Here is a 16,137-nt window from a genome sequence, read left to right as displayed (position 1 = left end):
TCAGTTAAAAGAAATCCTTATCATCAATGTAGATAACCTTTTAATCAAAGGAGAGCAGATGATGAGTGAGTACTTTTCAATGTGTTATGGTGGAAGCCCTGATTGGAGAAAAGAAATTATTACAGAAAATATAAAGGATTATGTGACTGCTTTTCTTTCTCCAAGAAACCTGGTCTAGTCTGTCTCTAGGTCTTTGAGAATACTTAAAAGACTAGATTAGGGCATAGCTTCAATCATTAACACAAGCAAATGATCTATTATTTTTTCTTAGACAAACAGATGGAAGGAATCCTGCTCCAAAATGGCCAGAAAAAGGAGGAGGAAGGGGAAGGGAGAACCTGGCAAAGTCGTAAAATGTCTTTGTAAATGGGCTCTTGAGCCCTAATGGCTGTAACATCAGGTGAGTACTTCCCAGGAGTTTCTATGCTTAGCAAAAATGAAAGTGGGTCTGTAATTTAGGTCTGGAAGCAGTGGCTGGAAATATCCAAAGGTATGTTGCATCTGTTCCTTCTTAGTGTGCATAGTATCTAAATTTGTTATGGGAGAGGAAATAATTGGTGAGTAATTAGTAAAATGCTTAACCTAACTTTAATCAAGAGATTATTTTCCCTGGAAAAAGCAATCATGGCTTTGCATTTTGGTGAGCTTTATCTCACTAGTCTCAATTATCCATGGTTATCCAAGCCTGCAGATAGCCCAATGTGTCCCATTAAAGGCAGGCAGGCCAGCTACTAAAAATGCAGGCACAATGCCTCAGGGTAATAAGGAGCCTTAGTGGGCTTATTTTGCAAATTGAGCCCTCTTTAGTAATGGCAACTGTGACAGCCCCCCTTTAGGACTCCAAAGAGTCTTTTTCAGTCTGAGTCCCAGATCCACTCCCTTCTGTTTAAGGTGGAAACTACTGTCCTGGCTGCCACCTGCCTCATCAGCTGAGCCACCGTCTCCCTGGGCTCTGCTCTCCTTTTTTTCTGTCATCTTTCTCCAGTCCTTCATCTTTGGCTACCTTAACCTTGAATCAATTCATTCTTTCACTTCTCTGGCCTTTTGTGAATCCAGAATTTCACTAAAATGTCCTCAGAATTGCTCAATTCTACTATTACCCCGGCCCAGGAATTCACAATGCAAATTAGCACACTGAAGACAATCACCATCTGTCAGCAGGACGTTCTACATTGTTTTTCCTGAAAATTTTTAAACAATTAAAATTGTATAGTTACTGCACATTCTCTTAGGATTGCCCTGCAACACATGATTGCGTTTTATAAGATGTTTTTGCCACACTGCTACACAGATACGTATTGTTACTAAATGAAAATGCTATATGAAAATTATTATAGCTGTTAGGACTAGACATCAGCCCTCTTGGCTTGACAATTACACAAATGAAGAAGGGTGTAAGAAAAATTCCAAACTGATGAAATGAACATACAAATGAAAAGGGAATTTTTTGTTTTGTAATTTTAAAATTTATCTTTTTTTTTGACAAAATCTACAAATTTAAAATACCAATCTATCGACCAACTCGTTATTGGGAAAATTATGAAAAGAACAATTTTCAAAAGCTAGCAATTATCATACAGAATAATATCTTATTTTTACAAAGGCTGGTTATAATATTTATGAATTTAGTGGGTCTTCATTTTTTCAATTTAATATAGTCTTCATCCTTCATCTAGCTTCAGCTCGAATTAGAAGACAAAAGGAGGTAGTGAGAGATGGGCAGAAAGAGGTAATAGGATGAATTTTGTTAGGAGCACTAACAAAGGTTATACCAGGAAAAGGCTACAACGTACAACCAAACTGAGGCTACGGGATTATCTGTAGCCACATCCCCTATTAGCCCAGATCGCCAAATCACTAGTCTAATGGAAGCTTCTTTTTTTTTTTTTTTTTTTTTTTTTGACTACAGAGAACAATGGTCAAGACAATTGACATTTATAATGGGCATGCCTAAAGGTGTTGAAGTCATAACTGATCAGGAATCTATTTCCTGCTTATAAGGAAAGTGAGTGGGCAAATCTGAAGGTGATTTAACCTATAATCTATCACCTAGATGTCTCCATCTGAAACAATTCTGACACTTTCTCCTCCTCCCCAGCTGTCGCAGCATGCCATGGAGGCTAAATTTCTATAAAAATACTGTGAAACGGCCGGGCGCGGTGGCTCACGCCTGTAATCCCAGCACTTTGGGCGGCCAAGGCAGGCAGATCACTTGAGGTCAGGAGTTCAAGACCAGCCTGGCCAACATGATGAAACCCTGTCTCTACTAAAAAATGCAAAAATTAACTGGGCATGGTGGCACATGCCTGTAATCCCAGCTACTCAGGAGACTGTGGCAGGAGAATCGCTTGAACCCAGGAGACGGAGGTTGCAGTGAGCTGAGATCACGCCAGTGCACTCCAGCCTGGGCAACAAGAGCAAAACTCCATCTCGAGAAAACAAAAAACAAAAAATACTATGAAAGAATTGGAATAAAAGTAGATTTTAGCCAGATTGCCTTAGAAATTGTCCCTTGCTTATTTAATGTTGTTAATTAACATCCAGGTTCCAAGAATCTTACAATGTTAGCGTTAAAAAGAACATCTGAGATCACTAAGAACAATTTTTTCATCTCTCATGTTAAAACCAAAGCTAAGGAAAATTTTTAAAAAGCTAAGTGGGTAACTGCCTTGCTAAGGATGACCTGGTAAGGATGACCTGATTGCTACACAGACTCCTACAGTCTTAGTCCAATTCTTTTTCCATTGCATCCTCATGCCTTGCAGTAGGTAAAGAGAAAACATGTTGATTTTATCCATTTTAGTATAAGAATCTTCTAGATAAAGAAGGCAGGTAAATGGATGAATGATAGAACCTCTTTATTAAAAACTTTACTATACCCCAAGGGTTCAGTTCAACCTCTGTTCAACGTGGTGAGTGTGAAACTCCTGCTAAAGTGTTTTTAAAAGCAAAAGAAATTTAAGTGTTTTCAATATTGCCTACATCAGTGGTTCTCTGCCCAATTCATCTGAGAAGCAGAACACATCCCACCCATTAACTATGCCTTACTATGCAGTGATTCTCAGTGGTGATACTATGGGAGGGCGCACATCCGCATCCACACACTTACGTAGGAGGATCTATTCTAATAGAGAAGCATGCGGGTTTAAAGAGTTCTCCAAGCACCACCCTTGCCCTGTTCTTCACCCAACAGAAACATCACTAATCTCCCCAAAATGGCACTTATACAATAAAGTTAATACTGAATATTCACTTTGACTTTCAGGACTTAGAAGAAACTCTCTTTACATCTCAGGGTGCCTGACTAGGTCAACCACTGACCCCTTTGTTTGATGGTTCACCATCTCTTTGAGGAATCAATATCGGCACATAAACAATACAATGCAAAAGTCCCATTTTAAATTTACCCCACTCCCAGCACGCTCTATTCCCCTCCCATCTTTATTTTTCTCCTTAACATTTATCACTGTCTAAACATCATTTACTTACTTACTGTTCATCTCCTTTCATTAGATTAAACTAAGTTCCAAGAGGGCAACAATTTTTGTCTGTTTTATTCACTGCTGCGTACCTAATACTTAGAACACATAGTAAATGCTCAATCAATATTGTTGATTAAATGAATAGAAAAATGATGACAACAGCTTTACACTTGCTAATTCTACTTGGCTTTTTTGTTTGTTTGTTTGTTTGTTTGTTTTGAGATGGAGTTTCACTCTTATTGCCCAGGCTGGAGTGCAGTGGTGCAATCTCGGCTCACCGCAACCTCTGCCTCCCGGGTTCAAGTGATTCTTCTGCCTCAGCCTCCTGAGTAGCTGGGATTACAGGCATGCGCCACCATGCCCGGCTAATTTTTTTGTATTTTTGGTAGAGACAGGGTTTCTCCGTGTTGGTCAGGCTGGTCTCAAACTCCTGACCTCAGGCGATCCGCCTGCCTTTGCCTCTCAAAGTGCTGGGCTTACAGGTGTGAGCCACCGTGCCTGAAAGTTCATCTTTTCTATCATTCCCTTCAATCATTCTCTCATGCCCAGTACATGGGCCCTCCACCCTCTTAGGGCTTTTTCTGCTAGCTACGTCTAGGGAGAGTACAGCCTGTCTAGGCTCCATGGTTATTATGTGATAATCCTCATTTACCTCCAACTTCTTACCTTCCACTGCACCTGCTGTGCCAACACTTAACCCTATATAACCCCCAACATCTAACTTACCATACTCTTTCTTTGCCCATTCCAGAGCAGTGCTACAGAAGATTTTAAATTCATGCTGGACTGGACCGAGAGCAATTCAAGGCAATACTTAATGTTCACAATCCATAGTAAACAGAAGAAAGAGAACAGAACTAGGATTAAAGCTGGGTTTGAAAATTAGATATAACATATACTACCTGGTGTCTTTGGTTGAGTCAATGACCTATCTGAGCCTTTTTTTCCTCATCTGTACAGTGGGAATACTACTACCTACTTCATATCACAAAGATTACATTTAATTAATTAATTTTTTGAGACAGGGTCTGTTCTGTTACCCAGGCTGGAGTGCAGTGGCACAATCAAGGCTCACTGCAACCTCTGCCTCCTGGGTTCAAGCAGTTCTCATGCCTCAGCCTCCCTCCCGAGAGACTGGAACTACAGGCGTGTGCCACCACACCCGGCTAATTTTTGTATTTTTTGTAGACCCAGGGTTTTTCCATGTCGCCCAGGATGGATGAAAATTATATTTTAATAAAATAATGTATATAAAAGCTCCCAACAGGTTTATAGCCATGTAGCCTGGGCACAGTGGCTCACGTCTATAATTACAACATTGTGGAAGGCCAAGGCAGGAGGATCACTTGAGCACAGGAGTTTGAGACCAGCCTGGGTGACATAGGGAGACCTCATCTCTATAAAAAATTTAAGAAATAGCCAGCCATAGTGGCATGTGTCTGTGGGCCCAGGTATTCGGAGCCTGAGGTGGGAAGACGGCTTGAGCCCAGGAGACTGAGGCTGCAGGGAGCTGTGATCAAGCCACTATATTCCAGTCTGGGTAACAGAGGGAGACCTTGTTTAAAAAAAAAAAAAAAATTACAGACACGTAGAAAGTGCTTAATAAATGTTAGCTCCTCCTCTTTAACATATTTCATTAACTTCCAATGATACCCTCACTCTTTGAGTGAATAACAAGAAAACTCAAGCTTTCTGGTATGAATCTTCTTAATTTTCCTCTCTTCCCTCCTTTTCATATCAGAATGCTATGTTTTCGCTCATTTTCTTTCCTGATTCTGAAAGTCTCTCTCTCTCTTCTGTTCTAAGACCCTGCATGTCAATAGTTTTCAAGCCCGGCTGCACATTAGACTCAGCTGGGAAGCTTTTTAAAAATACATCATCACTGGGTCCCATCACAAACCAATTAAATATAAATCTCTGGAGGTGGAAGCATGGCATCAGTATTTTTTTTAAGTTCCCTGGTAGGGTGCCAAGACAATTTAATGGGGGGAAGAATAGTCTTTTAAACAAATATTACTCAAACAACTGGATATCCAGATTCAAAAGAATAAAGTTGAACCCTGTCTTTATAGCACACACAAAAAAAACTCAAAATGAATCACAGATCTAAATGTGGAGCTAAAACTATAAAACTCTTAGAAGAAAACATAGAAGTAAATCTTTATGACCTTGAGTCAGGCAAAGCCAACTTAGTTATGACACCAAAAGCATGGCAACAAAAGAAAATAAAACTGAACTTCATCAAAATTAAAAATTTTTATACCATAAACAATATTATCAAGAAAGTGGAGGCAACCTATGGAATGAGAGAAAATATTTGCAAAGTATACATCTGATAAAGAGCTTGTGTCCAGAATATATAAAGGACACTTGCAAGTCAGGATTAAAAGATAATTTAATTTTTAATGTGGACAATGTGTCTAAATAGATATTTTTCCAAAGAAGATATACAGATGGCCAATAAGCACATGAAAAGATCCTTGACATCATTCACTTTTAGGGAAATATAAACCAAAACCACAATGAGATCCCATTTCAAACTTGTTAAGATGGTTCTAATAGAAAAGATAGATAATAACAAGTGTTGAAGAGGATGTGCTGAAACTGGACCCTCATACATTGCTGATGGGAATGTAAAATGGTGCAACCACTTTGGAAAACAATTTGGCATCTCCTGAAAATGTTAAACATATAGTAATCATAATGACCCAGCAATTCCAGTCCCAGGTATATACCCAAGAGAAATTAAAACAAATTCACACAAAAATGTGTACACAAATGTTCATAGAAGCATTATTCCTAATAGTCAAAAAGTGGAAACCCAAATATCTATCAACTGATGAATGGATAAGTAAAATATGGTGCACTGGAATATTTCTTGGCAACAAAAAGATAAGAAGTACTGATATAGGCTACAACATGGACAAACTTTGAAAACATTATGCTAAGTGAAATAAGCTAGTTACAAAAGAGCATGTACTGTATGATTTCATTTACATGAAATATCCAGACTGAGCAAATCTATATATAGAGAAAGCAGATTGGTGGTTGTCTAGGGCTGGGGGGTGAAGAGAAATGAGGAGTGACTGCTAATGGGTATGTGGTTTCTTTTTGTGATGATGAAAATGTTCTAAAATGGATTGTGATGATGATTGTACAACTCTGTGAACATACTAAAAACCATTAAATAGGAAAAAAGAAAAGAGAAAAGAAAGGAAGGAAGGAAGGAAGGAAGGAAGGAAGGAAGGAAGGAAGGAAGGAAGGGAGGGAGGGAGGGAGGGAGGGAGGGAGGGAGGGAGGGAGGGAGGGAGGGAGGGAAGGGAAAGGGGAGGGGAGGGGAGGGGAGGGGATGGGGAGAAAGAGGTAGGGAGGGAAGGGAAAAAGGTTCCACAGGTAATTCTAATACTGAAGTTTATTTCCGGCATTTTCCTTTCTAGATTCCTTCAGAGTAAAGACTGCATTTTCTAAATTTTTTTCTCCCCCATATTCTTACAGAATAGTAACACAGAGCAAGGGTGTGATTTTTTTTATTTTTATTTTTTTGCAACAAACTGTTCTTGGGGAATGTTCTTTATTTTAATCAAAATTGCAAGATCAGGCTGCCACCTGGCAGAATTGGTCATCTTGGCTATCTTGAATTATTTGAGCTCTCCAAGCAATTAATTCAGCTGAAGCACACAGAAAGAGGATAGGCACACAACGCAAACCAAACTGACCGGTTTTGCCATCTGAAGTATGGTTGTTCTGTCATCTACCAGTGGATGTGGCCTCTGGCCCTTAGGAACCATTCTTTTGACAGTTCCCCAGGACATGGCTCTGGTTTGACTGACTTTGTTTACTAAATAAATTAATTCCTACTTCTGGAGTAGCTTCAGTTTTTAAACAGAAAGCCATCTATTGACAGTCACTGATACACAGGATTTTATTGTTTGATATTAAACAATTAAGAGTTATTGTTTTTTTCCCTACAAGTACACTATACATGAAGATAAATATAATGTAGAATACAGTCACTAGGAGTGGGGAGAGAGGGGGATTCTGTATCTGCTCTGTGCTTTAAAGGAACAGTTTTACTTTAGTAAATCCAAAGTACATACTGTATTTCTTTCACAGAAATAAGGCTCTCTTTTGGCAAAATGTGCATCAAAGACAGAGTCTGATGAACATTTTTTAAGATGAGTTTGATTATTAAACAACATTTTTAAAATATCCTAAGAATTTGACCTTTCGTGCTAGTAGACTTCAATAATTTAAAATTACTTGGAAATTGCTTTCAACAAACTCTCTGAAGATATACAAAAAAGGAAAATGCTGAAATAAGTCAAGATGTTTACAAATATTATGTCTAAAATGTTATCTCATTTGTTAAACCCAGCAAATAAAAAATAGTAAAATATGAAACCATAATTGTCCGAGTATAGGACAAAGATCTGATTTAGAATCAGGCAGAGGTTTTCCCTCTATTACTCCAGCAAGTTCAAATGTACTCAGAAATACAAAATGATTGACGGTAATATCAAGATGAGAAACAAAAGACAATATTGCATCCTCAGGTATGATAACTTTGAAATTAGATGAGTTTACGGTTGGAAGATTCATTAAGAACAACAATTCAAAAGATATTATAGCCATAATTTAGAAGTCTTGCTTGACGAGAAAAGATAATATAAAAATCTAAAAATTAAGTATTGATTTTACAAGGTAAACATGGCAGCCTGGATTATAAGAAATATCAGGCATTTTGCTTTCTCATGAGAAAGAACAACTGGGTACATGCTGCAGACTGGCATATAAATTGCTCAAAGTGAAGCAGTTGGGAAATGCTGTCAGATTATTCGGCTTGAGGAGCTGCCCCAGGGGCAGAACATGTCACAATGTCACATCCCTCTTCTTTACTCTCACAACTTTCACCAGAATAAACAGACCCTTGGAAAACAAATTCAATCACAAATAGTAACTTTTTGTTAAAACTACAGTAGCAAACTACCAAACCAACTTTATACATGGAACATGTCAGAACTTTTCCATGTTTCCCCAACACAGTGGAATAAACTATTTTCAGCTAATAAGTTCACCTTAGGAAAACACTCATGTGCATTTCTATGCAATATAATTGTGGAACATTGTAACCACTTCTTAGTTTTCATTAGAGGATATTGAAAAACCCAAGTTTAAGGATAATTCCCCCTTTCCCTCTAATGCAGCTTTTTAGGTTTTTGACACTATAAATAAAGTGTAGAGAGTGACATAAAGAAGAGCTATGAATATATATAAATACACCACTATGGCTCCCGTCATAAGAGCTTTTGAAAAATGGTTGAACAAGTATTGATCTTCACCAAATTGCAATCGCAAGATACTGACTGTTACACAATATGAAACAAAGGCAAGGTGAAGGGTGAGGAACGGCAGAAAGGACGGCCGCAAGGAAGACAAGTGCCCCACAGGATAGAACCTGCTCTGTCTTGCGGGCCCCGCTTTTCTCAGCACCTTTCTGGTGTTCTGGGCTTTACCGCTAATACCATCCACATCATCTCTCAGAGAAATGAATCTCCCTTTAAGGAAAGCCAAGCAGGCATCCGAGGTAACGTGCAGAACCGTAAATGAAAAATGTCCACGTCTAGCAGGCAGACAAGCAAAGGAAAACCAGCTGTCAGTTTCAGAGGCTCCTAGCTGTAACGGGGTTTCGGGTTTCTCTCCGCCTCTGTCTCTCTGTCTCTCTCACGGTGTCGCCCTCAATAATATCAGCTTTCTAATCACCTCAAATCACACATTCTCTGTCTGTCCTTGTGAAATAAATACTGAAGAAACAGGAAAAACAGAGTGCAATACTCACAACAACGAAGAATTCCTACACATGCTGTTCCATTTTCTTGCTTTGAAAAGATGTAAGGTGAATTTTAAAAGCCTTGCAGAATTGGAAAAATAAAGGGGAGGGGGATTCCACCCACACAATCCTCCAGCCCACCGCAAAGGAGCCCAAAGGCTTGCTGACGTCACAGATTCATGAATGGATGTAAATTGGGCTGGTTTAGGATTCCGCACAGACTTCGCTGTGGTGTGTGCCATGAAAAAAAAAGAGGGGCGGGTCCAGAGTAGGCCCGGCCAATAGGCTTCAGGCAGACACGGCCTTCCTTCTTTTAGAAGGAATCTGGTCACAGAATAAACAGAGCCCGCCAATCAGGCATCTGCCACTGCCTTAAGACAGACTGGCAGCTTGAGTGTGAGTGTGTGTGTGTGTGTGTGTGTGTGTGTGTGTGTGTGTGTGTTTCAAGCTGTGATAGTCATAAAAACATTATTATTGTTATTGAATGAAGGAATCAAAATAGAATTTCTGTGGAATCAAGGATAACAAAAATGCATATAGAAGAAATCCCATATTTTATTCATTAGAACTCTTTTCTTTAACCCTTTTCTTACTGTTCAGCAATATGCTTGATGCGATCAAAACAAATCAAAGTCAGGAAAACCATTTCTAAAACTAGCAGACTAGTGGACATATATGCCCTGCCCACCACGACTTGTAAAAGCAAAATTGTCGGGACTTGTAAAAGCAAAATTGTCGGGAAGAACGCATGGGAACAATAATCTAGTAACTAAGAAAACAGACATACGGAAAATAATATTAAACGAATGTAGCTGTTTTGTACAGCAGTAACATCTTGCTGACCTTCATGATGTATCAAAAGTGGATATGGAAGAAAAATTTACTGCTACTTTTAAGTAGGGTACAGTGTTTCCTCATTGGTTTATTCAACTTCTGGCAGTCGATTAAGACACAGCTCCAAAAGGGCACTTAATGAAACTTTGAACAAATTTTGGTTTCAGTAAGATGTTTTATTATTAACAGCAAAAACAGCTGTATTAAATTCACTCAAGAGGCATCTCTTTCTTCTTTATTTTTACACGTTTCAGTTATACAAAATTGGTGATGAATATATTTATTGTCCCTACTCCCCATCACTACACTTCACAATGACTAATACTTGACAAATACTGATCATGATTTTTCTTAACTTGGGAAATGGCCTCAAATCCTTGAAACTAGAACGATCGTGGTTAATATAAAGCCTCAGTTATGAGGTGTCCAGTGACCAAGAACATTCTGAACAGAGATCTGCTCTATTTCTCCATCAGATTATTTATACAACTGTGAGAGAAGGAAAGTGGTGGCCTGTTTCTAAGTGGTTCTGGAGGGTCTAAACCTGACCACTAGTAAGTATTGCACACTTCTTAGCTCACTGGGAAAAGGAAAACTTTTCAGGATTATTTTACACACAGCAAAGATATTCAGTGTACTGTCTATATTGAAGCAATAGAATATCGTTGGCAAACAACATAGTTAACAAACTTCTCTAAAGGAGCTTATTGTGGAATATCACTACAAAAAAGATAGACCAAAGAAGTTTACACATGTAACACGGGAGTGCTCAAGGCAAATACGGTATTGGTACACGCCCGGTAGGCCTGAGTGTACCACATTATTTAAGAACGAACATGCGGGGCACGGTGGCTCATGCCTGTAATCCCAACACTTTGGGAGGCCAAGGTGGGCGGATCACGAGGTCAGGGATCGAGACCATCCTGGCTAACGTGGTGAAACCCCGTCTCTACTAAAAATACAAAAACAAAATTAGCCGGGCGGGATGGTGGGCGCCTGTAGCCCCAGCTACTCGGGAGGCTGAGGCAGGAGAATGGCGTGAACCCGGGAGGCGGAGCTTGCAGTGAGCCAAGATCTTGCCACTGCACTCCAGCCTGGGTGACAGAGCAAGACTCCGTCTCAAAGAAAAAAGAAGAAAAAAAAAAAACAAAAAACGAACAAATGGAAAGATGAAGAATATACATCTCTATTTTAACAACAACCAAAGCCAATCAGGATACATTAAAAGAATCAGATTTATGGAAAACATTTTTTTCTTCCAAAACAATACAGACTAACTAATGGAAAGAGGCAAACTTTTGTGGACTATGTCAATAAAATAGCCAAGAAACATCAATTTGTGTGTGTGTATATATATATAATATATATTATATATAATATATAATATATATAATATATACACACATATAAAATCTGTATATATGTATATGTATATATGTGTGTATGCACACACACACACACAAACACACACATATATATATATACACACATACACATATACATATAGAATCTGAGGTCAGGAGTTTGAGACGAGCCTGGCCAACGTGGTGAAACCCCATCTCTACTAAAAATACAAAAATTAGCTGGGCATGGTGGCACACATCTGTAATCCCAGCTACTCGGGAAGCTGAGGCATGAGAATCGCTTGAATCCGGGAGGCAGAGGTTGCAGTGAGCTGAGATCACACCACTGCACTCCAGCCTGGTGACAGAGTGAGACTCCCTCTCTCAAAAAAAAAAAAAAAAAAAAAAAAAGCTAAAGCTGTTGTAGAAGTTTTTCTGTAAGGTTTGACAGCAACAAAATTACTAATAAGTCCACTAGGGATGGGAGTAGTCTCAAAGCAATTCAACAAAATAGGGTCTATAAATGCTTCTAATAACAGTCACCTAAGATTCTTGGCTCAATATACAACCTAGAAAATAAAAACTTGCTGGCTTTATGGACTTGCCACTTTAGTAAGATGATAAACTTGGCCTGGGTTAGCATGCTTCCTGTACCACAGCAACATCAACTAGGCCAACAAAGACTCCTCCATGTCAACTATCATGGGAAATCATTGGAAAGATAAGCTGTCTCACCAAATTATGGAAGATATAGAAGTCAGTCTTGGAGGAAGTCATTATCATTTTAGAAGCAGAAGGTAGGAAGGGATATAGAGGCATGAAAAATGTACACTCTAGAGAAGTACAGCCCAAGAGAACTTGCTGTGATTATGGAGCATTCCATAATTTGAAAGATGGCTAGTGTTCTTGAGGAAGTGAATTTTTAATGTAAAGTGATTTAAATTTATTTAACTCCAAAATAGTCACATTTAGCTGGTGGCTATGGTATGCAACAATGCATCTCTAGAGATATCAAGCCAAGTCCCATCATTATAAGTAATTTTTAATTTCAGCACATGGGCATACTAAGTGTGGAGGACTGCAAAGCCATTATCAAGGTGAGTAAGCTCTTTTAAGAACCAAATGAATCTCCTCAAACTTCAGTAATAACTGGAAAATGACTCTAGTCTCATTATGCAAGAAGATATTTAAAACTCATTATTAGATAAAAATCTATATGTAGAAATTAAGGTACAATAATTCTGCTATAAAAATATAAGCTATTCTTGTTTTGGAGTTTTTTTTTTTTTTGAGGAAAAAAATGTGTTTTTAAAAAAGGAAAACAACTCATTTAAGCCAGAATCGAAGTCCAAAGTATCATGACCCATGGGCAATTTTTGTCAGAAATACCAGGAAAAAGAAAGAGTTTAGTGATCTCAAATGCTAATACATGGAGACTCAAATTTCCTTCACAGATAACAGTGTGTAGTGGTTAAAAGCTGGTAAAGAGATCTGGGCTCAAATCCTATTTCTGCCACTTATTAGTTATGAATATTCAGGTAAACCTGAGTTTCAGTTTTCTCATTATTAGAATGGGGATTATAATAGCCTATATTATTGTGTGAAGGTTAAAGTAATATTATAACACATGTAAAGATTTGCACACAGTACCTACATACAGAGGATACTCAGTAAATGATACTGGTAGCTGGTTTTATTTTGTTATTGAGACCCTGCTACTCTCTCAACAAGGGAAATTTCAACAACTGTGCAGATCCAGGAATCAGAACCACAGGAACTAATACAACATCTTTATTTTGCTTATAATAAATCTTGAACAGATCTGATATGGTTTGGCTCTGTGTCCCCACCCAAATCTCATCTTGAATTGTAATCCCATAATCCCCACATGTTGTGGGAGGGATCTGGTGGGGGGTAATTGAATCATGGGGGCGGTTCCTCCATACTGTTCTCATGGTAGTGAATAGGTCTCACAAGATCTGATGGTTTTATCAGGGGTTTCCACTTTTGCATCTTCCTCACTCTCTCTTTGCCTGCTGCTGTCCACGTAAGATGTAACTTGCTCTTCCTTGCCTTCCACCATAATTTCGAGGTTTCCCCAGCCATGTGGAACTGTAAGTCCAATTAAATCTCTTTCTTTTGTAAATTGCCCAGTCTCAGGTATGTCTTTATCATCAGCGTGAAAACAGACTAATACAAAATCTTTTCAGGAAATTCTAAAAATATCTATTAGTGACCCAACTTCCAAAGGGAAGTTCATCCAAGTCATTTTCCTTCAGGTGGTTGGGGAATATCTTTGGCGTTCTGAAACAGATCAGGGGAACCTTCAGGTAGTTATGCCAGCTGATCTAGAGCTCTATTCATTGTTTTTAAAAAGCAGCTACATTTTTCTACATAAAGATGTAGTTTGTATAAAATGATGTGAATTAATCTGGAAAACAATCTGTCTCCTAGTTGGGAATACTGGTCAGAATTCTCCACTTTCATATCAGAATGTTAACCCTATTTCCACTCCAAAGTTTATGGAGCCTTGGTCAATAACTGAATTTCAATATTCAAAGACCTCAGCAGATTATTATTATACTGCCATTTTTTTCTCTGTCCAGCTCCCATTAAATGCCTATCTGAGAAAGTGATTTTTAAGAAACATCTAAGGAAAAAATTCTTATAAGTTCACTCAAATCTATCCTTGTGTCAAGGGAGATCACCAGAAAGCTACATGCTATCTAAATATCATTAGCCTAATACCGCTTAGAAAAATAACTATCATTGAGTGTTGTGGTCTTGCTTTTATTAAAAATTATTATAAGGAAGATTCATATTGCTTCTGTGTTGTCCATTATCTTGAATTATATCTCCCATGTAAGGAATTCACATGAAGAATTTGTTTTACAACTTAATATGAAGGAAAAATTTTCTGTTCTTGAAGAATTATTAGGTGTCTGTCTACCTTTTAGATGATAACAATGTAATCCACTGAATTTTCATTTTTTCAACCCTGCTGCTGGGAAGCTCAGAGCCAACTTTAAAATTCATATGCTTTAAAATAAGCTAAGCACAAAAGTATATATTTACATGCATACTTGCTTTCTCTTCCTGGTTTTGGGTTGGATTACTGTATGGTTAACCTTATTATATATATCTTTTTTATGATAAGCACTTCAAACACTTTTTGAAAATGTATGCTATAAATAAAAATTTGCACTAAATACATATCTGTAAACTTTTAAGAAGATTAAAGCCTCATGTTAAATTCTACAGTCATCTTTATATTAAAGGTACACATTATGGCAAACTTTAAAGAATATTGTGAGTTAATTAGACTTAACTATTCAATATTTTTAATTAAAGGATAATAAAATATCTAGCCAGCTGGAGAAAAGCAATTGCTTGAGATTTTATGTGCTATTCAGAATAAGTCTTAACAGCTTAATGAAGCTTTAATGTGTTATTCCTGTCAAAAGGATGATTACCAATGAGGGATATAAGATTCTTCTCTGATTGATAACACAAATGTACTGAAGCAAATCAAAAGCAGATGGATTTCTCAATTAATAAAATATTTACCATCCCCAAAATACACCATTCCATAACATACAAATTCTGGCAAAATACCATAAACCAAACCTTTGTAGGATTAAAAGTAATATACTGAGTTTGCAAAGGTACTTTATACATTGAAAGAGCAAAAGAAGACTTTATAGATTACTTTACTCATCCACATAGAATTCATGCTGCTTTCTTTCTTTCTTTTTCTTTTTCTTTTTTCTTTCTTTTTTTTTTTTTTTTTTTTAGATGGAGTTTCACTCTTGTTGCCCAGGCTGGAGTGCAATGGCACGATCTTGGCCCACCGTAACCTCCGCCTCCCGGGTTCAAGCAATTCTCCTGCCTCAGCCTCCTGAGTAGCTGAGATTACAGGCACCCGCCACCATATGCAGCTAATTTTTTTTTGTATTTTTAGTAGAGATGGGGTGTCGCCATTTTGGCCAGGCTGGTCTTAAACTCCTGACCTCAGGTGATCCGCCTGCCTCGGCCTCCCAAAGTGCTGGGATTACAGGCGTGAGCCACTGCACCTGGCCTAGAATTCATAATACTTTCTTAGAGCTCATGTAAAAAGACAGAGAGAGAGAGAGAGAAAAAAAACTTCTTAACTGTCTAACTTCTATTCTTTGATTCTGTTTTAATTTCTCCCCTTCTTCAGCTAGACACAAGTTGGCATTTCCACTTTAGCCACACATTGCATGCAATATAATTAAAGACCAAAACATCAGAGTAGTGGATATCTGCCTTTTAATGTCGGGCAGCAGAGTGAGACTCCGTCTCAATACATAAATACATACATACATACATGAAGTCTGCCTCTGTATCATCCCCATTTGAAGGAACTATCTCTCCCCCACTTTTAGTCCATATGGTTCAGATAGGGATGACCCCATCTGAAGTGAGTGCTCCAAGAGTGAGCACGTGGCACAAGGCTGGCCAACTCAACTCCCTGGTCGTAATAATTAGTGAAAGGATAGACACATCCTCCAAGCCAGCCAATAAGCATCATCTGAGTCATCCCCAGGATGTTTGACAACTATTGGCTGGGTGGGGGCTGAACATTTGTTTCATCAGGATACTAGCTGTAAGGACAAGTAGGCAGAGGGCT

The 16,137-nt window shown here is 38.3% G+C and overlaps 1 protein-coding gene across 4 annotated transcripts in view; it reads right to left on the bottom strand.

The window, feature by feature from the left end:
* The window catches only part of MAP3K13 (mitogen-activated protein kinase kinase kinase 13), a 198,227-nt gene that overhangs the window by 108,949 nt on the left and 73,141 nt on the right, over nt 1-16,137 (bottom strand). Inside the window, exon 1 of one of the 4 annotated variants that reach the window (XM_055382030.2) lies at nt 9,319-9,567. The exons of the other annotated variants lie outside the window; for them this stretch is intronic. The gene's annotated coding sequence lies outside the window, so the exon portion shown is untranslated. Of the gene's footprint in view, nt 1-9,318; nt 9,568-16,137 lie in introns of those variants that run through there. 4 annotated transcript variants of the gene reach the window in all.

The sequence above is a fragment of the Gorilla gorilla genome, chromosome 2, assembly GCF_029281585.2.
Source record: "Gorilla gorilla gorilla isolate KB3781 chromosome 2, NHGRI_mGorGor1-v2.1_pri, whole genome shotgun sequence".
In the NCBI taxonomy this organism is placed as follows: domain Eukaryota; kingdom Metazoa; phylum Chordata; class Mammalia; order Primates; family Hominidae; genus Gorilla; species Gorilla gorilla.
This window is presented reverse-complemented; position numbering and strand designations above follow the sequence as displayed.